At 42.1% G+C, this 25,142-nt stretch overlaps 1 protein-coding gene and 1 long non-coding RNA gene across 2 annotated transcripts in view; one reads left to right on the top strand and one right to left on the bottom strand.

Annotated features, from left to right (window-relative positions):
• LOC138579651 (uncharacterized) overlaps positions 1-15,067 on the top strand; it is a 45,218-nt gene extending 30,151 nt beyond the window's left edge. Inside the window, exon 2 of the long non-coding RNA XR_011304112.1 lies at positions 14,602-15,067. This is a non-coding gene — a long non-coding RNA (uncharacterized lncRNA). The remainder of the gene's footprint in view (positions 1-14,601) is intronic.
• The window catches only part of LOC138581134 (arf-GAP with SH3 domain, ANK repeat and PH domain-containing protein 1-like), a 1,625,721-nt gene that overhangs the window by 1,519,289 nt on the left and 81,290 nt on the right, over positions 1-25,142 (bottom strand). The window lies entirely within an intron of this gene.

Consider the following 25,142-nt stretch of genomic DNA (forward strand, 5'->3'; position numbering starts at 1 on the left):
ATGGTCTGCTAACAAGGCCCTTCTTTCCTTAAAACTCCCATAGTAACACATGTTCTTTGCTGCACTAGTCTCCCAATCTTCAGCACCTGCTCTGCAATTACACATGGTAGGTACAGAGATTCAAGATGGCTGTTGGCAGCGGCTGTGGCAGCCACGACACTGAAGTGCAGAGGCTGCATTTAAAATAATCTGCACCTCTGTTCCAAAACTACATAATTATGAGGAGTTATCCTGGTGGTAGTTTAATCGTTAGAAATAAGCCATCGTAGTATGGTGGCTGGTAATTATCATAATTATTAAAGCGACATTTGATTTTAACCATTCAGATGTCAACAATGTTAGCCCAAGACAGGTGTAGAACGGTTGCATGCAGTGCTGGGAATGGAATTTTTACAGGGGGAACCTGCTCATCCTTGGAGGAGCTGGGCCGCAGGGAGGAGGGTAGATGGGAGGAATGGCGGGACCCACTCCGGGGCCGAGACCCCCTGGACTTACGCCGACGTCTCAGAGAGTCGCCCCTCGAATCTTCGGTTGAAAGCCCAGTGGATTTCGACTTTCGGGGTTTGGAAACCCTACGTACAATCAGCTTCTTCTTCCGCTCCCGCAAGGTCTTCGACGTTAACGACTGGCAATCGTCACAGTCATTGGTGGCGTGGTCCTCGCCGAGGCACCAGAGGCAGATGTCGTGTGGGTCCGTAAGTGACATCTTGGAACCGCAGTCCCGACACTTCTTGAATCCCGACCGCGGGGTAGAAGACGACGAAGACATGATATCTTTTTCACAAAACACTAAGTTTGAAGAACCGATAGAAGCAATAGAAGAACCGAGGTGCGCCGAGATCTCCGAAGCAAACACGCTCGCGGAAAAAACGGAACTGAGGCTACGGGCGTCGTGCGTCCTACTTATAACATCCGGTGACGTCGGCTTGACGGAGGCCCTCGAGGACAGCTTATCGCAGGACGACGAAAAAATTTCCCAAGCAGCACAGTTGAGGTGATTACCTGTCATAGATGTGGAATACATCAGAGGAACCAATCCCTTCGAAACCCTTTTGAGCGAACAATGGAAGTTGGGGTTTAAAGATTTGATTGGTCACACTACTCGCCCCAAGAAAAGAATGTCTACACATTGCAGGACATAAATACCAGTTTGGACAGCTGCAACAAATATGTGAGGCTTTGGCTGTTACTGAAACTCTCTGTTGAAACGTGGGTTACTCGTACACGTGATAATTCAGCTTCCAGGGAGGATTCTGTTTTGAAGCTGAGTTATCACATGCACAAGCAACTCATGCTTCAACCAACAGACCGCTTTCAGAAGACTTGGCAGTGTTGCAGAGTCTTCTGAAGGACACCTGCTCATTGAAGCGCAGGTGGCATGGTCGTGTAATAACAAGACTTCAGAGCACATCTGTGAGAGTCACAGACAAGCCCCTGGGTCTGGGCACGGAGCAACATCAGTCTTGCTCCAGCCCATTTCCTGCACACGTTGCATGCATTCTAGCCTGTCTCTGCCAGCCGTCAGGACAAGGAATCTGAAAGTCTATGCCTCTCTTTTGATCCCTTGTGTGGACGGGAAACACTGCCTTCCATCCGGACACCCCCATCAGCAGGAGCTGCCCCAGGGAACAGGAATCAAAGGACTAGCCTCACACGAGGGTGTTGCATTCCAAAGGCCTTTCATTCTATGGATTTGAGAAAGGAGTGTTATTAGGGTAGCCCCAGGGAGCTCCTTACAATTGAGGAAGTATTCCATCATCATATTTCTCTTTGTACCTCTGCTTCCTTTCCATCTACTTTACTTCCATTAGCACAACATACTTCGGGCATGATGCAAGAATGCAAAGACCACCTGTCACAAGGACAGTGATTGGACCCCTTAAAGCAGGTTTGTCTATTCTCCTGTGGACATTTGCCATAAAAGAGGTGGTCGCCCAACCCTTTGTTGATCGATTCCAGGGCTGCAAGAAGAATATATTTTGGACCTCTTTTTGGAGAGTCGACTTTTACACAGCCCCCCACCAGTGAAGTGAAGATTGAGTATTCCTTGGCTGAAGCAAGTTCTGCTCCCCAACTTCTCCCAGTGCACATTTGGGGTGACCTGCTGCTGGAACAAGACCTACCTCTGTGCCAGCTACACCAGTACCTAGGAGCTCACTGGAGGTGGAGCATCTCTGTAGGTGTTTGTCAGTCTCCCCTGTGTTGGGAAAATGGGGACAAGAACAAGGACAACATTTTGTCCTCGAACCCCTGCATTACGACTCCGAGCATCCGGAGTGTCAGAACAGCCAGGATCCCTGTTTTTCACCATTTAACTGCTTTGAGGCATCTTCGAACAACATTCAATACCCTTCGATCCAACGGTACCTGCTGTGCTGTATTTGGCACTCTCTTGATCTTCAAACCACTGTAGCTTCACCTTCAACCAGTTACAGTTTGCCTCTGCACTATGCAAGATGGGCACGTTACTTCCTTGGCTTGAATCAGTCGCTCTCCCCGGTGGAAAGATTCAAACCGCTGCATCTTGACCAAGCGCCTCGAGTCACCAGTATCTTAGTCTTTGACCCATGATCAAACATTGAACTGATTCTGGTGGCCCCTTTTCGACCTGCTTCATTAGAACGCTGCATCAAACTGTGACGAGCCACTCTTCGAATTCAATGAAACGTCTGCTCCCCATCTGGATCTCAGCGACTCCCTGCATTCAAACTGGATTCAAACCGCTCGAACAACGATAAGAGGTCTGGTCGATGCCATCAAACTGCCAATAACTGATTAAGGTACTGTTAGAAGGCCCCAGGTCATCTGGTCCATTTGTTTGAACCCTAGAGACTGGTTAAGCCCCCTTTGCACCCTTTTCAATAAGAAGCATATCCTTTTTGAACACTGGTAAGTTATTGTCTTTTCCTCCCCAAGCGTCCAGAGTGCTTGAATCTTTTCATTCTGCATTTCTCTGGCTTCCTTTACAGGGGTGGGTTTTTGATAGTGTTATTAATAGTTTTACATTGGTGTGTGCAATTAAAGTAAACATATATTTTTACAGAACCTTGATTATACATTCCTTAATGTTGTACTGTTACTGTTTGGGTTGCTACGGTTTCATATTGTCACCCACTTGGTATAGCCTGCCATCAGCCCGCGTTACCAAAAAAGGGCAAAGGAGTTGTATCGATTATTGTCGCAGTACCACTCAAGTAATTCCAGTTTCATTTGCCCATCAAGGAACTACAATGTATTCTTTTATAGCAAGCAAAGGCTCTGCACTTTGAAATTCACAGACTGCTAACTTTAAACCTTTTCAACTGAAACAAAAAGCGTACCTCCCCAGAGTGACCCACATCCAATCTCTCTCCCCATTACTCACCAGTGTTTGTACAGGCTACCCTGCACTTATTAAACTATATAGCTACACCCACTCATTCTAGGAGTTCCAAAGAAGGTCTTAAGGCATGACCAAGTCCCGCTGTTGGTATTGGCAGTGGGTAAAAACACTCCTTCATGGTGCAGGGAGAGGCACTTCTAGACCAGTTCTCCCATCTATATGTGTGGGTACGGGTTTCAACAGCTCTCTGACTGCAGAGGTGTATTCTCAAACAGAAGAGCCATCTCTTCTACAATGCTCAAGCCATAGGCCGCCAAGTTAGTATGTAGACTGAGCAGGCTCATGCTTTGGGCAGCAAAGCTAAATGTGCAGACCACATCTCTGCTGTGCAAAGGCATACGCACATGTCTCTGACAGTCTCATACATGCGGTGGCAGAGCAAAACCCTCACAATCTGGGCAATGGAGCTGAATGCACAGATACCAAATGCCAATGACATGGCCAGCATACCAAAATGCTCAACTCCTGTAATGTCTAGTCATTTAACACACCTTTGGCTGGCATGTTAAATGACCCATGACCTGGACACCAGATCTATATGTGCTGGTACTACAGGCTTGCACTGAGCAATAGAGCTAAATGCAGAACCCGCAGAGCCACACCTTGGCAGTAGGGTCATGTACCCAGACAGGCAGTACACGCTCATGACTTGGCTAATACAGCCATTTAATATCCTAAAGGCTCACAAGATTTGAAGCAGGTCCCACCGCACAGCCCTTACAGGCACATACGCAAACACCAGAGACACCACAAAGATCTCACAGTTATATGCCTCAAACAGCAGAGCTATTTCAACAGGATTTACAGAGGTCGACCTCACACAGTAGAGCAACCGTTACAGATTTTACATCGTCTAATATAAACTTAATAACCCTATCGGGAGATGTTACAGGCTTATGAGCCATTGCCCCATGTATAACATGGCCTCAAACAATAGCTCCCTCTCTAGAGATATTAAATACTTGTGCCACTGACAGCAGTTCTCTCTCTCCAGGTCCCACAGGGCTCCATATAACCTTAGATCTTTATTTGAGATATCAAGTCCGTATGCCTAAGGTAGCAGTACTACCTACCCACATGTTACAGGGTCATACTACTCTTGGCACTAGCTCTGCAGATATGAAGAGCATTGCTATCCTGTAGGTTAAATCCTCAGTCTTAACATGCTTTGACTGCAGTAACAGTATCTACTTTGAACTGCCAGCCCCCCCTCATTTTATGGTTGTAAATAGTCCAACATGTGCAGTAGAACTTTGCTCAGGTAAAGAAGTTTGAGCATAGAAAGAAAAATACAAATGTTAAACGGGCCCTGTATTCGAGTGACTAGTCCAATGTCCTGAAACTACATCATATTACATGCAACTGATGCCTAAATTGCAGCTTTGGTAACAAAGAGGGCTACCATGGAAGTGTATGCATTCTGCAGGTTGGACGCAATGAACAGTTTAAATCGGAAACTCCATTGACAGAAGTAATTTGAGCACCAACTTTAATGAAGGTGGTGACTTTTTAAGCTATGGAAAAATATTAACACCGGCAGCACATGGAAAAATGAATAGATGTTTTGTATTTACTGCAAGATGTAAAGCAGATTTAATGTATAAAAATGCAGACTGTAAAAGCATCATGCATTTTGCTGCTCCTAGGAATTGAGCTAAAAGGTGTAGAGGATGGAAGGGACGGGTGTAGAGGTTGGAAGGGACGGGTGTAGAGGTTGAAAGGGATGGGTGATTGATCTGGAAGGGACGGGTGATTGATCTGGAAGGACGGGTGATTGATCTGGAAGGACGGGTGATTGATCTGGAAGGGTAGGGTGATGTATATGGACAAAATGGGTCAAGTATGCGGATGGAACGGGTGAAGTATGTGGATGAAACGTGTGAAGGGGATGGATCAAGTGAAAAATGTAGTTGGAACGGAGGAAGTGTGTGGATGGAACCGGTGAAGTATGTGGATGGAACCGGTGAAGTATGTGGATGGAACCAGTGAAGTATGTGGATGGAACCGGTGAAGGGGATGGATCAAGTGAAAAATGTGGTTGGAACGTAGGAAGTATGTGAGTGGAACGGATTGACTCGGTAGAACAGGTAAAATGGACGAAGTAGGTGGATGAACGGGTGATGTGGTTGGAACCGGTGAAGTGGGTGGAACGGGTGAAGATGGCGTATGTGGATGGATGATGCATGGAGAAAGGATGACGCGGGTAGAGCGAATGAAAGGAGCAGACCGGATGATGAAGGGATGACATGCGTAGATCGGACGAAGTGCACTGATCAGAAGGAATACATAGAACTGATCGAACTGATAGCGCGCATAGAACTGAGCAAGTTTATGCAATGGATGGAATGCACGGGACAGAGGGCCCGGAATGGACACTGTACAAAAATGATAGAGTGCATGGAATATGAAGTGCATAAAATGGTTGGAGTGCATAAAATGGTTGGAGTGCATGGAACTGAGCTGGAGTGCATGGAACTGAGCTGGAGTGCATGGAACAGGTTGGAGTGGGCTCGATCTCAAGCACCTAAGGTAAACCACCATATCACATCTCCACGCTTACTCTCTTCTTTACACCACCACTCAACTAGAACACAGCGATACTATGACACCATTCGGTATAGCTGTTCTCATACCATCATTTGCCTCATACTCCCCATCATCCCAACTAAACACTGCTGGGTACACGCCCTCCAGCCTAGGCGTTCTCCTCGGGCCTAAAGCAGCCATAATCGGTCTGGATAACAAACTGCCAGAAGGAACACGTACTCTTGATCTCTCAACCACCACACCTACCGCTAAGAAGCAGCTATCACACGAATGGCACACCAACTGCACACGTATCCGGTGCTCACACACACCTTTACGACTCTCTCTATTCTCTCTACTGACTTGAACTTCGATTCCCGAGGTCGTTCAACCTACCAGCGCCTTGAGACCATACCAATGGTACACAAGGCACTATATAAATGCAAAGTAACATAACATAAAAGCTGTGCTTAGCACAAAAGACCTTTCCCCACGAGATTCAAGGACCAAGAACTGTTCACCTTTCCCCATCAGAGGCAAGGGTCAAACTCTGCCTTCGCTTTATATCTGGAAATTTCCTTGAAGCACACAGAGATAGAAAAGGGACAGAGCTTGAGCCTGACCAAAGTGTAATAATGGTGATTTGACCCACATTGTTAAAACAGAAGACCCAGTTAATGGAGATGAACCCTAAAAAATAAATATACAGGATTCAAATTAAATTCATGGTCCCTCCAAGGGCTGATTGACAGATGACATGCAACAGAAGACTGCCACATGATGACAGGAGGTGGAGCTATCCCATCGGCATCAGGAGATAAGGAGATCCAGGGTCCAGTCATTAACTTTGAGATAATGATTGCAGGCCGAACCAACAAAGAAACAGATGGCTAGACCTACCATCTAAGTGGAGAAAAGAAATGTGATCTGTAATTGAAGTTAAATGTATGCATACAACTTGAAATTACCATAGGTGTTATGGGGAAATCATAATTGTTGATTATTTCAGGAACCATAATGTTCACATACATGATTCAAACATTTCAAAAAGGTGTATGAAAAGACCCATCCAATGATACAATTTTCCTAAATTTTTGACCTTGGCAACAAGAGTTACAAGCTAAAATGTGATTATAGCTTCCCAGAAAAAGTCATGGAGCCGAGAGTCGGGAAGATGGTAGATTATTACATTCTGTAAGTATAGTATGTATAGTCTGTAAAATCTTGCAATAATTGTTATACTTTTTTGAAGAAATCACAAAAATATGCTGTTAGCACATGCAACCACGTGCTGCAGTGAGACACAGTGTGCTACATCTGGCATGATCAGAACAATTAAAAAATGTATAGTTTGTGACTTATTTGTAAATTGATAAAAGTTGTCATGTTGTAGATGTTTAAGTTCATAACTGGAGGGCTCAGAACTGGTAATGCAGATGGGTGCGTTACATTTCCCAGAAATGGAACCTAATAACCTCAGAACCAATCAAAGGAAAGAGACTACGCTTTGTTTAAGGGCGAGGACAAATAAATGTCCAATCCGAATAATGAGCCAATAAACCAGCACCTGATAATTTAGATATTTTGTGGTGTGAATATGTTTTTATTTAAAGGAGACACACAATGGGAAATAGAGGAGAGCTGTCTGAAATGATCCAAGTGGGACTCGCTGAAAATTGCTGGAGAACCAGCATTGCCTGGGAGATACAAGGAGCAAGAGGAAGAGATGGAGACTCGGGTTCCATAATCAGGAGAGGCAAACAGAGGGATTGACAGTTGAGCCTGACAAGGTCCCTGTTCTTTACCAGATGATCCAGGAGGCTCGATGTCTTTTCTGGGGCACAACACCCAGAGATGTTCAATGGAAGTAAATTTGTCTAACAGAACCAAGTATTTTGGGGGATCTGTTTGAATTAATACTTTCCCCTTATTTATTGGGTGGCATACGGATGTAGATTCCCTAGCCTTTTCTTTCCAAGTAATAACTTCCAAATGGCATGGGTGATTATGTGGATGTTCAAAATCTACAACATCTCTCCCAGTGCGAATAACGCTACAGTCACATATAGTAATTTTGGGACAACTTATATCCTTTTTCTCAACCTCAAAATTCCCTTCCAAGGAGGGGGGTTGCCTTTACTGTTTACCGTTGCCCACACCTTTCTTTAAAGCAGAGATGTTCCAAACGGTAAATAGAATCCCTGGGTTTGTGCAGGGCAGAAAAGTGGCTTCCAGGTTACCAGGTTAAACAAAGGGAAATGACTGACTCAAAAGGCACTCCCTCCACTTAGTGTGAAAGACACCATCTCAAATAGAGATTTCCACTGAATGGTTAAGGAAAGAGGTACATTACATTTTAAGAAAACTATTTTTGTTAACAGATGGTTGTGCTAGAAATAAAGCATGCACAGGGATGTCAAAGCTGAATGGCGCTGCGCATTAAAAGTGGTTTGCCAATTGAAAAGTACTACATGTTATTTAAAGAAAACGCCATGCAAAATTTACAGTAAAGTTAAATCTGTCTGTAATGTTTCAAGGTGCTGCAAAATTCTTTACAACAGGGGATTTTGTGAGCGACCAAAAGTATTCCAATGTTTATTTGACCCATTTTTTTTTTTTACATGAGACCTGAAGGGAAAACTGTATATGTTATTGTGCAAGATTTTATTACTTAACACACAAAAGCGAATTGTGTTCAACGTCTTTGTATTGAAGTTTTGTTTTGTGCCTTATTGTAAGGTTGCGTCTAGTGATAATTCTTGTGCGATATGGATTTGGTCTACTTAATAAAAATCATATTCTTTCTGCACACCGGCATGATTCCTGGCTTATCTACTGCACAGGAGTGAGGGGTGATAGTGGTGTGAAATGAGTCGGAAGCAAGGATAGTGAAAAATCTGATAAACTGAGTTATTGGTGTGGAGCTCTTGATTGGGGATGGAAATAATTCCCTGCATTAATTATTGCTTCATAAATACCTTGTACAGCACCACTGGATATAATGGCAGGCACAGCAACACCAATGCTCTTCCAGTGCAAAACTGGCATTATCGGGCACACCCAACTGGTGTGTGTTTTTACAGTGCCAATATTGGCATTGATGGGCGCAGACAACAAGGAAATGTCTTCATGTGCTGGCAGAATACTGTGGGCACAGGCACATGGTAACATGAGGCAAATCGAGCTCCTGGGTCCACCTGAAAGGTGGTTACAAGTGGGGTGTAAGGATCCCCATTTTGAAATTGTGGAAGCACGTGGGATACGCCCAACAAACTCTCCTTCCCAAGAAGCAAGGTTTGATGCATTGACAACACAGAAATTGGAGAATATGGAACACCAACAGAAGGGGGCTGTCACTCACACCTTTAGAGTCAGTTACGGCATCGCCTCAAAACTCCTCAGACGAATTGCGTGGAGGCTATGGTGCGGGTCAAGCATTCAGTAGTTCATTTAGGATGGGTAGAGTGATACAATTGGATGAACTCAGCCAACTATCTACTAGTCTATTTTGGACAGAGCTCACTTAATGGGACTCTTTCATTGAATACCAATGATGAGGAACATCAACAGAAATGAGTTGACGCGGATAATCCTTCAGAATATACTTAGCCCTACTAATTGGGCTATAATAGAATTCATTTCACCAACTATTACAGCACTCCTGAGTCATCACCAGTCAGCAATAATGATGTTCAGATATCAGCTGACAGTCTATCGGAAACAGACTGAGAATGCATCCGAAATGGGCTGGAATCTGAATTGGGGCAAAATCGTGGACACATTGCGTACATCTAAGGCCCCTATTACAAATTCCACCCACTGGTTGCTAGATGCATTTTCATACTCTGAATCTAAACCAGCATGAAAGACAGAGTTTAGCCCATATTAAATGGGCCTCTTGGAATATGCATGGTTTAAAGTGTTTTCTGGTCAACACCATTGGGCTCCAAATTTTCACTTTATATGATGTGTTTTTCTTACAAGTGGGCAGAGGCCTTCTTTATCGATGGATATAATATAACATGCCTTAGAGCTAGGAAGAGGGTTTGTGGTTGCCCTATGGGAGGTTTGACCATTGGGGCTAGAGTCTTTTTGTTTAAAACCATTTAATCTGGGTAAATCATCTTCATATGTTCTGTCTGTGCTCTTGTATGAAAAGTATCACTTATAGACTTTGGTTTTCTTTATAAATGTATATAAGCATCCGAAAGTGAAGTATAGCCATGCAATACAAAGGAAGGTTGCTGACATATTGGTACATTGGTATGCCCATAACCCTAGGGGACAATGATTATTACGTGGGATTTTAAGGAGCATGTATGTAAGGCACATGATGCTGCTCCCTGCCCTGATGGTATGAAGGAATGTAACAGCAGATGGAGTGAGCATTTACAAATGTATAAACTTGTCTGTTTGAGCTTAAATGGGTAAACCCATAGTACCATTGACAATACTTGGACTGATGGGTAATTTGCTTAATGTGTTGACTAGGTCTACATTAGTCAGGAGTTATGGCCACCTACAAGCACTATAACCCCTGTACAGACCAATCTTAGTGATCACTTAGGGTTGAGTTGGATGTACACAATAGAAAAAACCCTGAACCCTTGATATAGACGGCGCTGTACAAAGATCTTGGTTGACAATCAGGGCAATTGAGTGTATTGGACGGAGGATACTTTGGGGAAAAGTAATAGCTTTCTGCATAGGGAATACATACAAATAATAAACAGAGTGCCTGATAGCGATTGGGACCCAAACATCACATCCCTACCTTTCTTTGATCATTTGAAGTTATGTAACGCAAATGTGGGGGTGCAAGAAGATGTGTTAGAATATAATAATAATATTCAGCTTTCGTAGCCCTAAGCTAATCCCTTTTTGCGATCAGAAGCCCCTTCTTTAACTAATATTAAAAATGGGGTTGCATTTGTCAGTCATTGAGTAAAAACAAAATAGAACTGTGTTCATGGCTTCCTCTGTCAGTCATTACAAGAAAAGACTGTGTCTGTGCAGAGGGCATATACCAGCCACCTGGCTTTCACGGATAAAACGTGGTTAAATAACATTAAGGAAATGTCCTCCAATTCCGCGAAGTAGGAAAGGCTATTCCAAGATGGCTCTATTCTCTTAACTACATTTTATGTAGAGACTGGCTGCACTAAGCAGAGGTTAGTTACACAATGAGTCATCATAGTGTTCAGCCCTTCCACTTTGTTAAACGCACAAAAGGTAACTTTTAAAGGTTGTGCAAATAGGGTGACCATTGTTGGAATGGTTGGCAAGTGGTTTCTGTGCCTCAAACATAAGTCACTGTCCATGAACTGGTGGAAAGAACTTGTAATTAAAGCCATAAGCAAAGTGGAGACTCTTGACATAACAATAACATCTGTTGAATATGCAATTTGTTCTGACTTCTGGGGATTAGGGTAACATTATGCATGTAGTCTGAACATATTTGTGTTATCTTCTTCTGCAAATAAATAATTATTTACCTATGCTGATGCAGGCTTCATTTTTTGTATAAAATGAGACACCATGTACTATTCAGGCACTTCACCTCTCCACTCTCCATGAAATACTGGTTGTGGATGAACCTGAAGTCCTCTCGAGTGTATGATATGCGCAAAATAAAACTTACCTTGCAATTTTGAAACTCTGTCTCAGATACTCTAGTTTGTTTGAATTATAGTGCTTAGACTTATTAGATGGGTTGTGGCCCTTTTGATATAATTATATATCAAAGATGGAAAGTGCTACAGAGAGCAGGGCAATGATAAGGAAGCGCAATGATTTGTCTAATTCAGCTTGCGACGCTCATGTAACAACATGAATAACTAGGTATAAGAATTGGGTACGGCAACATTGTAGGTCTATTAGTGCAAATTGGACATTTTTGTCTAAATTACTCTGCACTAATGACAATAAAAAATGTTGGTCTTTTTTTAGGTCCTATTTGGCAGGGTGTACGAAGCAGGAGCTTAACCCAATTACTAAGACCTCTTGGGTAGTTCAACTAAGTAGTTTATATTATGATCCCACTATAAAACACCTTGATATTTCACCCTGTCCCACAGAGTGGAGAATACTTGAAGACTTTGAAAGGCAAGATGTCGAAGTGGCAATGACACATTTAAAAGCCCTCGAGGGCTCCTGGCCCGTACACTGTGCCTAAAAGTGTACATATCAAACACCACTTGTTGGGCGGGGATACTAGCTCAATGGTTTGGTAAGATCTTAGCTTCAGGTGAGATTCCTGATAGTTGGAAGGAGTCTACTTTGTCTCCAGTCTATAAAAAAGGTGGAGAAATTGACCCAACTAATTATAGGCTTTTCTTGACAGTAGTGCCACTATGTTTGTGACTTTACTCTTAAAAAAACTAATAAATGGGTGGAAGATACAGGCCATCGGCACAGCCATCAAACTAGCTTCAAGAAGGGGCATACGACAATGTATAATAATTGCGCATTACAATACATACTGGTAGTGGCTAAGCATCGCAATTGTAAACTTTATGTATGCTTTCTGGATTTCTCCAAGGCTTTTGATACAGTGTCCCATATGAAGCAGTGGAGTAAATCTGAAAAATGGGGTCTTGATCCTGTACCATTATATTTTATCAAGGCACTTCACAGAGAGACATCGATATCGGTACAGCTATCCCAAAATGGGGAGTAAACATGCCAAAATAAAGTGAATGTTGGACTAAAACAGGGATGTGTCCTTACACCGCGGTTATACAACATATATGCATCCGACTTTGATTCTACTTTGGCTGTAGTGAAAAACCTACCGCCACGCATTGGAAGAGATTTAATTCCCTGGCTAATGTACGCTGACAACACAATTCTTATGGACCACACGCCCATTGGTCTCCAGCGTTCTAAGGACCCATTGGCCATGGAGACAAGTGAAAATAATCTATTTATATTTCGAAAAAAAAAAACATTATGATGGTTGGGAGTGAAGCTTAAAAGCCAGGTCATTTTATATGGAAACTTCAAGATGCATATCTGTGATTCCCTATCCATGTCTCTCCAACTACTTCACATTATAGAGATTATATAGTTCCTTGAACAATAAATACATTTTATTTAATTAAGAGTTGTATCACCAATTCAGCTGGAGACATTATGGAAGGCCTCATAAAAATATATATCAAACTAATATTATAGCTGCAATCACTTATGGAATCGAACTACTCTCAGGAAAACATGTGAGATGGTTGGACAGGCTGGAAGGGAAAATACTCTAATCAGTGCTAAAGGTACCGAGTGGCACTCCGTTGGAAGCACTACGTTGTGAAATGGGTCAGAGTTCACTGAGAGCTCATTGGTTATTAAAGCATACTAACTTATGCTGTGCGTTATTACTTAGAACGTCTGAAGTGAGTATGTTAATGAGCTTAGTGACCTTCAGACTAAGTACAGAATCCCTTAACCCCTTTTTACTGTCTTTGCAAAGCACTGCCTGTGCGCATTGTAATAACACTAATTTCTCAATATAAGAGATAATTGCAAATCCGAACTAGGTGGAACAGCTTAAGAAGAAGACCTGGGTTGGGCTAGAACAGATACTATTGAAAAGCTAAATAATAAAAGGCGGTATCTGGAGTACAACCAACAGGTCTTCCCTAGGGAAGGTTCCTTTTCTATTTGCTTAAACTGTGCTATGGGAGACTTAGGGCATGTATTATCTTCCTTTGTTTAAATATTCTCCCCACGTATGAACTTACGGGAAGTTGGATAGGCGTACCTTATGATGAAAGAAGATGTAGACTTTGTCATATTTCAGTAGAAACAAATCAGCACATACTGACGCAGTGTCCTCTTCTGAAAGATCAATACCAAAAGGCGTATGCCTCGTTTGTTACAGATCTTAGAAATGTACAAAGATACCAATTTTGGAGCATCTTCGTTGCTAATATCTGGGGTAGGGTTCTATGTATGGAAGGAGGCTGTAAAACCTATTTTAGGTCCTTAAATGGCAATATAAGGGAACGATTTTAGAGCATATGAACTGGAAGTTGTTTGTAGATGGAAAAATATTCAGTTCTATTAAACTAATTATGTAGATTTGAATTTTGATAATCGAGTGATTGATAAATGCATTCAATTGTTGACTACAGAATGATAACTTATGAATTTAATTTTTTTATTTTAAACATTTTGCATAAGGTTTTCTTTTACTGTTTTATTGTAACTAAATGCACAATGATTTTTTTTTAAAATAGAAATAAATAATAGAGGCCATGGATGAGCATACTTGAGAAAACTACCACGCATGGATTACATTTGGAGAAGAGATGAGTCTATGTGTGGCCTCACTTCTTTTTGCAGGCACTACATTTTATCTCACCAGGGTTCAAGTCGTAAAAGTAAAAAGTGTGGTGACTCATTAACCTAAGCAATGGGATGCAACGTCACCAGAAATTAGCATAGCAAGGTGTAATATGCAAATTTCATTCAAATGGATTTGCACACCCATGCAAATTGCACAGGACGAATGGCAGTTGCCTTTCATAAAATCAACATACACAAAAAACCAAGAGAGGATATTTTCTTCTAATAACGTTTTGAAAATGTGAAACGGTGTGCCTGTTTTAAACTGAATGAATCGATAACGTTTTTCCTGGAACATGCATTCCCCAAATGTGACATTTAACCTTCATTTGTTTTCTATTTTTCATCAGTTTATCTAGTGAAGTGCCTGGACTGTGAACCTGGAGGACGGCGCAAATTCAGCAGTTAAGAAAAAGACAGTCACTGTTTCACATTCTATACATGGCCTCAGTGTCCACCCTCTGAAAAAAGTGTGAGGACATGTCCACCCTCGTGTACCCTCGACTTGAAAATCCCTGACCACCCCGGAGCCGAAACAAAAGTCTTAACCCTGATAACAACCCATATACTATAATCAAGTTAGTGGGGAAGAGCGATATCCAGGTTCAACTTCAGAGGCGCATAGAACATGGCAATATTATCATGTACCTATACAGCACTTCATGTCATGGTCCTCCTGCTTCTAAGCACTGTACTAATATTGTTTATTAACACATTTAATAGTACTCAATTTGTCTATCTCACAAGGATAAATAAATGCATATTTCATTGGAGAACCACTTTTGTTTTAATCATAAAAATGTGGTAATTATTGTTTACTCTGAATATGTGTCTTTATTTTGTTCATCTCTTTGGAGGAAGTACTAATACGCCAAAATAAATACAAATACGAAAAGAAAGCTATTAAGTTAATTGATCATAGTGGACTTTCACAAAATTAGTAAGGTGCCCCTGAATATATACATAAAGTTTTTAGTTGATCTTAGATTTAACAATACAAATTTAAAGTGGAGGTGCATGAATGAGGATGGATGAAGAGGGGAAGAGGGAAGCATACAGAGTGGTGAAGAAGGCTACAAGGTGCAAAATGAGAGATTGGGAGAGGCAAAGAGAGCAAATGAGCAAATGAGAGAGAAAGAGAGAGAAAGAGAGGGAGAGAGAGATCTCAGTGAGGGTTTAAGCTCTTTGGGTTGCGTTTTATGTTCACATATATTTACTCAGCCATCAATGTTTAATTATCAAAGTTCGTTTTTAGTCAATAGAAATCATTTCAGGCTTGCTGATAGTCTGGTTACCATTTACAGAAAGTGGTCTGGTTACTATTTACAGAAAGCGGTGTAAAAAACGAAGGGTTGCATTTACCATATTGATAGTCTTCCCCCTCCATCAGACGACTGGGTCATCTAGAATTCACAGATTCTGTGCACTTCTACAATATCCAAGAGATTGGTTACTATGAAAGATTTGTTAAGGAATCCTGAGGGTCAATGAATTTAGTACTATACTATTTAGAAGGATGTGTTTTTGAGATTAGCCAAACATTTTAATTTACAAAAACAATATTGGTAACAATTTCAGTGAGCCGAAATTGGTGGTGCAGCCCAGCTGATAAATTAACATTTAGGGGATCATGCAGTCCACCCAGGAACAGGAAAGGATTGTGTGATTTAAAATTGTGTGCAATTCACCTCAAAAGTGCAATTAAGAAGGCCACCATTTTAAGAAAGCCACACGGATCCAACAACACCTCCAGCAGTCCGGTAGGCCCCTTGAGAACATATTTCTCCAAACATCACCTCTAAAGACAAATTTCAAGGGTTGGCATTGACATCTACCTCCTGCTCTGCCCTTAACTCCAGGATGAAAACCTGGATGCCGACTGCTACAGTTGTTATGAGTACAGCTCCAAATAAGCCTTTAACTCTCAAAAGACAGCTTTGAAAAAATACTGGCAAGCACTTCGAGCACACAGTTTGATGGTAAGGCTTGAAAAATCCAGTTCAAAGAGATACCAGGAGGATGTGTTTTGGGTGGGGGTGGCAGGAAGCGGCAGGAAGTGGGTGGGAACGGCCATAAGGATTAGCATGACAATGGACAGGCCATGGGTGGATAAATAACCAAACAACACCTACAAGCTTTGTATCGCTCCTCATATGCCATTTCTCCCTAGTTTTACTCTGACGTAATCGTTTTTGGTTGATATATAGCACTTTATAGCCAAAATTTAAAAAATCTAAAGTATGATACATTGTTCCTAGTCAGCCTTCCCGTCTGATTATTTGTACATTCGATATCTGAATGTTTCAATCCAGGGTTCCCCAATCCAGAGTTCAGTCAGTCAAGAAGCAAAGTTACACTTTCTCTAGGAGAAAGCATTTCTCCTACATTTTGGAATATTACAAAGAGGCACAGAGAGGTTTTCAGCTTCTAGTGCACAAGCTGCAGGCGCAAGAAGGCTGGAGTCTACAAAGACAGTGCACATGAACAGAGAGGGGATACAATTCCAAGATGTAGACTTGGCCCATCCACTATGGCATAGAATGAGTGCAAGCGAACCCAGAAGCAACAATCAATTGGAGTCCAGCACATGGGAAGGAGGAGGAACACTATACAGATGAAAGGCCTGCACCAAGAGAAGGATGTGGTAGTTGGAATAGCTGGAGGAGAGGAGAAGACAGGCATTTGGAGGCAGTTGGTGAGCAGAGAACATTGGAAGAAGGGAAGGGTGGAGTGACAGATCAAGTTGGAGAGTCCGAAAAAAAGGGTGCGAGAAGGCTGGTGAGTGAAGGCTTAAAAGGGAAGAGCAGAGTACAACAATTTGTAGAGTGGAGGTAGTATCAAGAGGAAAAATGTGCTACTATCAGGAAAGTGCAGGTGCTTGAGAAAATTAGATGGTACTTAGGGAAAAGAGGTGATAACATGGGGGTGGAAAAGTTGGTTCTCAGGAGGAGGTGGGTTGCTGGCATGCAAGGTTGCAGCAGGTGGTAGGAGAGCATGGGAAGGTGATACCAGGAGTGTTAAGGAAGCACCGGAGGTAAGAAGGAGAGAAATAGTTGGAGAATGTGCAAGTAAAATGAGGTGGAGGCAATTATAGGATGGTTAGTGAAGAAGCAGAAACTGAGAGGGCTACCAAGGACAAAGGATTAATAACCAGGTGGTAGAGAAGGCAGTACTAAGAAGGTGGTGTTTGTAAGCAATGGTGTAGGTGGTGCACAGGGAGACGAGGTGGAACCAACCAGATGTAGAGGTGGTCTTAAGGAAAATGTGGGAACATTGGAGGAAGAAGGTGCCAGTAACAGGACTTTAACAGGAAGAGTGGAGGAGGGCCTTTTTAGCCAGAAACACAGGAAGGTTCCGGAGCTTGATCCGGCCCAGATGGTGGAAGGATCCACAAGCCTGGGCAAGGGATAGTTTTGCAGGAGTAGGGAGGGGTGGGAATCAGAACAAGATGCTATTGTGGGTGGAAGTGCAAGCCAATAGTAAGCTCTAGAAGAAAAGCTGGTAGAAGAATTTATAACATATAACTTGAGATCCACACCGCATCCTCTCCCCGCACCACCCCAGCCACCGCAGCCAGAGGTAAAACAGGAAAACACAGTCAACCTAGTAAATAAACACAGGTATATTGGTCTGATGTCGCATGCTGTTGCACACCTATATTTAGGGGAAGTTCTGACCAATAACACTGCACCCTTAATCAAAAGGAAGAGAAGACAGGTCTGCATGAGGAGGTCTGGGGCCTATTTCTGCATCTGACCAACGCATATTACTTTTAGTTTGTATGGCTCATCTGTCTGCATTGTTATATTATAAATGTTTCAATAAAAATGAGAATAAATAAAAAAAAGATAAGACGGGCCTGCAAAGACCCGCTGTTTAATAGAAAAAGGATAAACAAGGAATCTAGAACATTTATTGGAAATAGCTACAGAAGAAGCAGCAGAGTATATTAAAAATTTGTGGAGGATTGGTTGCCATTGGCAGTATAAACCGATTATAGAGCTTAAAACGTTAAAACGTACAAGTTACATGCAAACAAAATGCTCAATTAATTTTCACTAGCGTTGGTGAAGATTACCCCTGCAGTAATGAATAGCGGAAAAGGATGGACCAGAGACACAAGATATTGACTCTGCAGCCTGGCTCAGTACCCTGGGGACGTGTTTGTAAGAAAAATGTGAAAAAAGCCACAGGCCAGAATCTTATGCACGCAGACTGAAACCAATTCTACAGACCCTTTCACTGCCTCCTTAAAAACCGAATGAATACCACAGTAGTACCTCCATAAAACAAGCACTGACACAGACAATAGGTGTCACTTGAATCATGGCAGATGAACCAAAAGGCAATTTTTTGTCATCATGGCTAGCTACTACCTCAAAAGCACAGGTAGATGATATGATAAACTAATGCTTAACACGCCTAGAGTCATATCCACAGGCTACGAAAATCTGCAAGATTAGTATTTCTGTATTTATTGAAGGACAATGGTGTAATTTCAGAAAGGACTTGGCAAATAGGTAATCGTATTGAGCAGAGGCAGTGCTTGGGTAAGGTGCTTTCACAAAGAAGAAAGCATTGTTGAATTGAAAGAGGTAACGTGGGTGATGAGGGGCACACGGGGAAACATATACCATGATATATGGCAACAGTAAATTAACATTCACTGCTGGAAGTTCTCCTGGGAGATTGGTATGTAGGGCAGTCAGAGTAAAGGGGGGTGTTGGAGGGGCGCCTTGATGCTCTATCAGTGGGAGCATAATCCTAGATTTAAAGAGCTCCACCAAAGAGATGGCTCTCATGGTCAGGGAGCGAGCATTCCAGAGAAGAGGGCCACAAAGGGAATAGGGGTGAGAGCATGAAGGGAAGCAGATGGGGAAGGGGGCTGATGGAGTGAAGAGCGATGAGGAGGTCAGAGTTGATACATGAGATATGGACTACGAAGATGCACGCTCCCAGTTATAGCCATCACATGCCAATGAACAAAACATGTTAAAAACATGAACAAAACATGTTCAGCTACATCCGCACATTCCCGTGAAAAGCCTCGCAACTAATCTACTATATAATGTATTCTCAGGCACAGCACTGTGTACCACGCCACAGTCATCACATACCCGGCATAGCCTCATGTATGAACATACACATCATATGCACACCACCTCATATACTAATATTCTTGTATCTTTTCTGCGCCCTGATACCTTCGGGTCTGGCGTGCACTACAAATAAATAAATAAACAAACTGTGGCACAGCCAAGCTATGCACTGGTACAGAACTGTTATGATCGTTGCAGTCACAAAATTGGAAAATGTCAAGTTAAAAGCCTTCTCTGCACGGGTAGTGGGATCATATCACCAGGGTAATCCCCAAATGACCAGGTGAGGCTTCAAGCAATCTTCTGTGCCCTTGAACGAGCTCTTACAGCCTCAACTGAACTAGTGTGGTCCCAAAACAAGGGCATCCTCCCATGCACACGACAGTCATCTTACTCCAAGTTAGGAGAGCAGGTTTGTCATAAGTTCACCATGCCAGTGAATCTAGCCTCCTCTAGGCATCCCCACTCTCAGAGTAAAGTTGCATTGCAGATTTGGAATGGGTAGAAAAGCCTCACAATGAGTATCACCTCGCCCCACTGCGGAGGGCATGAGTCATAGTTAAAGCAGGAGGATCTAGCGAGGAACAGGCTGCACTGGGAACTAGAACGTTGTCTGTGTAGGCTGCTGGATCTCTGGTGCTTCCCTGCACCGTGCAGAGGGGCTGAGCAATGTTTAGACCAGTCCCAGAGTGAGGATTCATCGTGGAGCCGGCACTTTGCAGGCTCTAGTCCACAGTCCTAGAGAGATAGTATTTCGAGGACCGACATAAGTGCATAAGCATATAAGCACAAAACCAGTCTTGTAGGCAAAAAGCTGAAACACACAATGAAATTGATGGGTAGCAAAACCAATGAATGATCCTATTAATTATTCTTTGTTGATATATTTACCAAGAAAAAAAACGAAATCAAGATTCAGTTGATCCCACTATAATTTACAAAAATGTGGGAGCCCCTCTGCTGGGAATGCACAAGGACAAGTAACCGGTTCTATGTCATGGTTACCACTCACGAGGGCCTACAACTATGTTTTAGCTCACTGAATCTTTCACAGCAGAAGGATCCCCACACAATGCAAGATATCTGTGCGTTAACAATACGCCGCTAAATCAAGCAAGGCTGCTATATATTTAAAACACACCATTGTTCTCTCCTCGGCTTCAGAGCACAAGCCGAGAGCACTCCTGGATCCTCTAATCTTCCAAGTATGCAACTTTCTTTTGCCAACAAATTCACCATTTTTGTCTGGCTCCTTTTCTCTGCAGTCACATGTTTTGTTTTGTGAGTTTTGTTAGTATAACAACCTGGATTGAGTCCATAAGGCACTCATATCTGGAGTGGGTGCACACTGGCTAATCAGAAGGCATTACTTGAACACAAAACACATGTATGACAGGATGACAGGAAGTAGTCTAGTGATAGCATGTGATTAATGCATTTACTTGGACATTATTCATTTTCTTATTTAATACCTTTATTAATTTTCATGTATTATATCGCAGTTTATTGTATGGTCACAAGCAAATCAGGGATCTCCTTCCCCTACAATGAATGTGGCGCACAGTAAAAAACGCTTTTATTTCTACAATCCAGAGCCTTTTCTTTTTTCTAGAAGGCCTCCAACCCGTCTCGCACACACTCCCCACAAATACCCAGTGCCCCAATGGACTAGGAACCAGGCCGGTGTGTATTAAGAAGATATTTATTAATGTATTATTTATGTCAAATTAGAATAAAAAGATTACATCAGCCACCAATGTTGTGCCAACACAAAGACAAAATATCCTTTTTGGTCAAGCACACTGAGATAACTCAAAAATATGCAGTCACAAGAATTTCCTTTTACTTCTCCCACCACTACAATCAGAGAACAGTTCAAAACACACCAAGAAATTGAATGCAAACAAACAGGAAAGTGAATGCACACAGAATTATGCTTTGGTCCCAGCAACCCTTACCCCACCCCCTCCCACCCAAAACCCCACTAGGCTTGTCTCTTTTGAATGGAAGGCAGTGGCAAGGAATGGAAACACAAGGAAAAAAATTGATTTGGGATACGGTTCACAGAAACAATATGGCGAGCAGGCAAAGAATGGGAAAATTCATTTTGACAGCACAGTTGAAGAATGGGTCTTTAAATTATTTATCACAACTGCTATAGGAAAGAACTGAAAGGAAGCAAATTTGTTCTGCTTACACTTCAAAGACAGGCCGGGCTTTATAGATTATCAGTCTGCACCGTATTGGAAAATTGGATTTTGGGATGTTAAGCACAATTTCAGTGGGGAAAGAAAAATGTAAATGTGAATTGGTTTTTACCTTGCAATGGGAAATAAGAACAGAGAGGGAAAATGGGAACAATTTCCGTTTGCACCTTACAACGGCAAGATGGGAACAATTTTGTTTTTCACCTTACAACGGGACACACATGGAAACAGGGCTTTCTGAAGTCAATTCTTTTGCAAATCTTTCAGACTATACTGGCTCACAAAACACTGGGAAAAGATTTCTGGTTTCAAATTCCACCAATACAGATCCTGTGGATTCAATGGGGGAATTGATTGATTTACTTTGACAAATATGCTAAGGATCTACACAGGCAAATGGGGATTCCTCAATGGAGAAATGACTGAAATACACAGGAAAACAAGGGATTCTTCAATGGGAAAATGACTGAACTATACAGGCAAATGGGGATTCTGCAATGGGGAATTATCTAAAGCAATGCTAAAAGAATACAGGGCCTATACACTATATGGGTTTTGGGGTTTAGTTCTAATTACAGGAGAGACCTGGACTGGACATCAGGGAGCATCAGGACACTGCTGGGGCAGCAAAAAGCTGAGTCCTCCAGGGGGTCCCAAGTCAGCCTCTAAATCTCCTGGCTACACTGCAAGCTAGGCCTCTCACTGCTGGGATGTTCCCCCAGATTTCGGCAGTAGATCACCTCAGGGGTTAGTGATTAAAGTCCTGCTTTGAGTCGGGGTTACTTAGTTATAGGGCAAATGACATCACAAATGTGTGATAGTTCCTGCAGGAGGGATTGATTAATGGTTCAGTACCTCACTCCCACCTGTGTGCTGATAGGTCCACAAAATGTGGGAGTGCTTTGGGACACCAGGGGAGGAGATCACGTCATCATCACACTTGAAAGGTGGGCTTGGTCAGGGTTTTTCACTCAAAATCTCACTACCTTGCAAAAACCATTACCTTTCACATTTTGATGGATATGAATGCCTTTTTGTCATCTATATTTTGCAGTGAATCACATAAGCCTCGCCAGGTGTCTGTACGTCATTCGTGTGCAAAGATACAGTTTTTCTTTATTTACTCCAGAATTATATCAGTGATTAATATGGCCCTTGGCTGCATATGAATCATACTGGGTCGCTTTAATCAATTTTGATCTCTCTCAAATTCACAAGGAGGACCACATTACATTTTCATGTTTCGATCACTGTTCATGGCTGTGACGTCAGAGAGGGTTCTGGGTTTAGATTAGCTCAGCCCTTCAAGAGCGAATGACTAGCTAATGCATGTTTTATTGCGGCTTGTGTGACCTGGTGTCAAAGCAACAGAGCGGTCTTTATCTTGTCCAGCCCGTTGATTTGATCTCAGAGCCTCTTGTTCTTTCTATTTGTAAGGTAAGGCACTCATGTTTGAAGTTACAGGCCTCTCTAGGTCTCCAGGACAACCAAGGGAAGGAATTCAGTTCCACATTTGAAGAAATAACAAGCAGCCCACGGCCTTCCCCCACTCAGCCAAAAATTGCATTTTAACTCACATTTTACCTATAAATAAGATCTTCAGAAAGCGTATAGTTACAGCACATATAAGGGTCACTGCAAAGTTGCCCCTTGCATAAAGCTGTTAAAGCTTCATAATAACATTTTTAGGGGTTTGGTGAACATCTTGCTTTGCAGATTGTCACTTGGAGGAAAAATTACATATGCTTAGTTATTCCCTCATTGGGCTCACGGTTGGACACGCTGACCCTTTTTGCAACCAAAGCCCCCGATTCATTACATTCATCTATGGATTCATCAGGTTTAACATCAAGTTTAACTCTACTTCTCGGTATTCACAGCAGCCAGAACCTATGACAGATTGGAACGCATTACATTTTGTTTTAAATTCATTGGTGAAAGTGTATGACCCGATTAAATAAGTAGTACAGAAGCTCCCGGGTCAGCTATCCTTGATTGCTGAAAAACCTGAGATGTGTGTAACTCACTTGGGAAAGCAAACTGTGCCTAAAAATCATGTATCCCATGATTGAACTTGGGAGCAACAGTCCTCTGTGGTCATTTTGGAGATTGGTCTTGACACTCACCCTTGTAAAGAGTTCATGCAAGAATTTGAAAGACTGACTCATCTTCCTTATGAAGATTATGTGGATATTCCAGTATCAACGTATTCAAGATTCTAATCGCCCCTAATTGACTTCAATTTTATCGGCCCATTCTGTTGCACAAGTCAAAGGCTATTAGCAATTCATTTTTTTGAGGTTCCTACAAGAGTGGACTCATCTTAACTACAGGGCAATGGTTGCATACATATATATATATTAGTGCAGCGGTTGCCACACTACAGTTAAGCTGCATGTTGAGTACCATAGGAAATACAAAACATTATTTGCTAAAGTGTTGACTCATACAACTGTTTAGGCAGAAATATTGCAGACAAAATAGTATGCACAGACCCCTTCCCCATACTGGACATCTTGGGAAAGATCAGTTAAATAATGAAGTATACGAGTGAAATTGAACAAATGGCAGACTGGCATTAAAGTTCACAATATAATCTTTTGGTGTTGTAAAAATTAATTTGAGTGAAACAATCTATCTTAAGTTGCATATTAAGGAAAACAAAACAAAAATACAAAGTTTGGAAATAGAAATTCTTGAAGCAAACCCACTAGAACTTCCCATTTGATTCTTAGAGGATGAAATTGCATCGGTTTCCGACAGAAAATGTGCTACACTAACACAAAATTCAAGAAATCCCTCACACAGTCCCCTCACAGTTTCTTCAAATGCACCAAAGCATTATGTGTGGATGGCCAATTTATGAAAACGAAACGTAGATTTAACACTGTTTGGTCCTAAAGTGCCATTCCGTCCATTGATGCTCTTCATACGTACTACCAAAAGCAGGATCTTCCCATGCGGTTCCTTTAGGATGGTGCAGAATATAGCCAGCCACTCATTGAAAATAAGTAACCTCAGAGGGGATTGGGGCTCTGTCTAAGGTACCTTATTTAGGTTAATCTTTGATGGGGATATGTACTGTGTAAACCAAATAACATGTGAGTTCAAAATAAAGAAAATAAGTAACCGCTTTGCCTGCTTATGCTTGCTTCATTTTGTTACTTAATAATGGTAGCAGAAGCAGGGGCTTCCAATGTTTTGTGCTTCAGATGTTACCAAAGGCAGATGAGAATCCAGTTGTTCTGTATGCACTGTGTTCTGGTACAAAGGAGGGGAACAGGACATGTAAGAAATACAAATGTGAGCACATGAAAATACAACGAAGTCAATACAACCTTCCAATACCAACAAAGCAGACCCATGCGTGGTTAACAGAAAAGGACACAGACGATTACAATCAAATATTGTTCAGACATTTGCCTTTATGGTGGATTCTGGGTATATGCTGCTCTTTTTTTTTTTCGCCTCTAACCCAAATACTAAGGAGTGGGTCAGCAGCATGTAGGGATGTCATTTCACCAAAATGCCAGAGGTAGCGGAAGTGACATCACATGACCCATGACCTCTGATGACATCACAGGA

This window comes from Ambystoma mexicanum, chromosome 3p, assembly GCF_040938575.1.
Source record: "Ambystoma mexicanum isolate Mex_15411 chromosome 3p, UKY_AmexF1_1, whole genome shotgun sequence".
Lineage (NCBI taxonomy): Eukaryota > Metazoa > Chordata > Amphibia > Caudata > Ambystomatidae > Ambystoma > Ambystoma mexicanum.